The sequence below is a fragment of the Trachymyrmex cornetzi genome, unplaced genomic scaffold (assembly GCF_001594075.2).
Source record: "Trachymyrmex cornetzi isolate Tcor2-1 unplaced genomic scaffold, Tcor1.1 scaffold797, whole genome shotgun sequence".
NCBI lineage: Eukaryota > Metazoa > Arthropoda > Insecta > Hymenoptera > Formicidae > Trachymyrmex > Trachymyrmex cornetzi.
The window spans coordinates 1,338,891-1,342,524 of NW_017300132.1; positions in this window are offsets into that span (position 1 = coordinate 1,338,891).

Below are 3,634 nucleotides of genomic sequence, written 5' to 3' on the forward strand. Positions count from 1 at the left end.
CCATCGCCGTCGCAAGAGGAAAATCAGGAACGGACGGATAGACGGTTGCGAAGCGAAAGCGATTTTTCATCGATGCGATTTTCAACGAGCATCATCATCGGTTCCGGTGTGCGCATAGCAGAAGAAAGCAAGCAGTCAAGGAAAGGGGGCTACACGAACATCGAGAGACACCCAGCCGGGTGTTTCGTAGCAGGCCTCCTCTTCTCCGAGGATTTGCCTCCGTATCTCTTTTTAGCGTACACTCGCGAATGGAAAATGAGAATGTTAGCCTCCCTTCTGCGATGAACCGCGCGCGTGCGATGTTCTCCGTTCTCTCGCCGCTCGTGCAATTATTCCTTGCTCTTTTTCTTTCTATCTCTCTGTATATCTCTCTCTCCTATTTATCTTATCTCCTTACCTTCGCTCAGTCTCCGTCTCTCGCAATTCCTCGCTCTTCTCCTCTTCCCAACATCCGTGAACCTGTACACTACACTATCCGCGTGTTTCTCGCGAATTAATCGACCCAATGTACATACGCGCGCGCGCATGTACGTACGTATCAACGACGAGCGGAACGGTGGCGATATATCTTATAGGTAGATTCGTTTACACACGTCGAGATGTTCATGTATAAGGAAGAACGACTTCCCCTGTCTTCATTGGGTACCATTTCTCTCGTGTCATTTCTTTCCCCGGTGTGGGAAAGCGATGAGAGACGGAACGAACGACTCGCGCGCGGTTACATCTATATTAATGAGAGGAATCGCATAGACAGTGTGAAAGAGAGAGAATGAGAGGGAGAGAAAGAGAAAGAGAGAACGGACGAGCGGTCTCCGCCAAAGAAACAAAGAAGGCAGCTGGCCTGTCGTCACGGCGGAGCTTCCGGTTTTAGGATTTTACTAGGTTCTTAAGATGTGTCCGCCCTGGGTGACGCGCGTAAGGGCATCCCCCGCGCCACGGGGTGGGGTTACTTAAACCTTAAGTCGAGCTAAGCTTAGGGTTAAGTCGTAAATATATATATATGATACCGAAAAATTTATTTAATATACATAAATATTATAAATATTATATATTATATATTATTATTAATTATTAATTATTATTATCATTATTATTAATTATTCATTATGTAATCCGAATACCGTGTTTTTCGCTGCCGCGCGTGCACACGTCCGTCACGATCACACGAAATAATTAACGCGCGAAAGAACTACATGTCGAGCGCGCGCATCGTTTCCAAGTACAGTCATTACAAACGCAATCTATCTTGGCCGTTCTGCTCCGAGGATTCATTCAACCATCTCGTTCGTGCGATATCGAAGAAAATATCTCGTTTTCGTTGTATCCCCATTTCACGGAACTGTGCACGGCCATGATCTTATACACAAGATGTTTGTTATCTGTTAAGTTATCGAGGTGAATCTTGCCCATTATATAACGATTATATCAGGTCCAGCTGGTCTCAATAATAACTATCGTTTTTCGTTAAAAGCTATCGGTTATAATATCACGCAAGAATCTCGCTCGTATTACGCAACATAGGCATCAGGCTGGAATGTATCTTCTTATATGTGATCTCCATGAACTTCCGTTTTGTCATATATTTTGTGATATCGTAGAGTAAATTCTAGGACTACATATGTCGAAAACGAGGTAATTTTAAATAATAGTACTTTTCTTAACGAGACATTAAGAAAAGGCTTAATCCCGCATGAACGAGAATTCCAAAATACGTATATGTATGTATATATACATATATACATATTTTATCAGTGAATTATGACACGCTCGTTTAGACATGTTATGCATATCTTTTGCCCCAATTAGTCGCACAGGTTCGCTAGAAAGAGCTATACAAATTGAAACGATTACAGGCACGTCTGATGAGGGGCCGTAATGTGCGTGAGCTCCGCTAATGGATTCAAAATTAAAATCCGAGAGTAGATCATAATGGTGAAGAAACGCGCAAGCTAGTAAGAATTAAAGAAAGAAAAGACGATGCATTTTGAAAAGAAAGCAGCACCTTGCGTGCAAGAGCATTAATATTATCTTAATCGTGTGCTCGTGCTCGTGCTCTGAAAATATAGAGTTCTGCTTGTACCTGGCACCGGAAGTGAATCCTTGCCGTCAATTTTACGACAGCGGTACAGAACGGCCAAGGATCAGGCAAAACTCGAGAACCGTAATCGCGAAATGACGACGTGCCGTAAATGATTTCGTGATGAAAATGATATATTACATTTTTGCGAGTTACTTATTTCGAGGGGTGGATTCTAACGGGGAGTTATAATCGTTAGAGAATTATGAACGTTTCTTCATGTGAGAAACGAACGCGATCGTTGAGACGCTTCCGCTTCGATCGTCCGCGCTGTCACGCGCTCAATACGCTTTGTCGCACGTGACGTCCCGAAGATAATCAGAATCGAGGACGGCTACTCTCGTCTCTCGTCTGTAATATTTATAGTAATAATCGCTCGCGGTCGTATCGCGGGATTTTGTCGTCGTTTTCGCTGTTTTTTCTACCTCTTCTCTAGAAATCGAGACGTCGCGCTTTAGCGAGCTTCGCGAGCTGAATTAGCGTCGGCGAGCAGCGCGGGGGATCGCAAGCCTAATCATATCGGGTACCGGGAAGGAGGAGAAGTATAAATGAGAGATTCGAAGCAAAGAGTATCTCTGGAAGCCGAATGGCGGCATCGTCAACGTGTTACGGTCTGAAACATAATAAAAGTAATGAAAGAATATTATATAATAAATGAAATAAGATATATATCTCTTTCTTCTCACTACGATATAAAATATACAGTGAATGATAATTCTATCTCTCTTTGCTACCAAGTTGTACTTATTCTTAATTAATTTACTTGTACAAAAGAATGTGTTAAATAATAATGAAATATATAATATAATATACAAACACAATTATAAATAATACATATTATAATTATAAATATATAAATACATATAAATATACATATATATAAAAAAAGGAACACTACGATATATACAGGATGTCTCAGAACTATCGTCAATCATTCTATGGATTCCTTCACCGATTTTTTCCTTGAATGTATAAATTTACAAGTATCATTGATTTCTCACAATATAATTTTCGAAACCGAATAAGACTCTCAAAACAAAATTTTCAAGATTCGCTTATAGTATTCGAAAGTATCGATTTCATTTCTATCGAAGAATCGATTTCAAATCGATCAAAGAATTCCCGGATGAAAGAAGCTGTCACAATTCCGGGATATCCTGTATACACACGTGTATACATATACATTACAGTGTTGGTTATCTGATATTACTGCATAATTATGATTACGACGCGATTATTATTCATTTGAATTATAAACTTATTATTGCCATTGTCACTGCTGTCGCCGTTGAAATCATCGCTACACCGTTATCACTTGTACTATCGCTATCGCGAAACACGAGGCGCATACGCGTTCGGCGCTATAGTGATTTTCAAAATGATACGACACGCGGGTCAAATTAATAAACATGCATACGCTATATATACATATACAATTGCGATCGTTGCTTGCGCTACGATACGACGAGGGTGACACGATAATGATGATTCAGAACGCGATTGAAGTCGCTCCCGTCTATCCTTTGATTGTAGAAGCGATTCGTTCTACGAATGCCA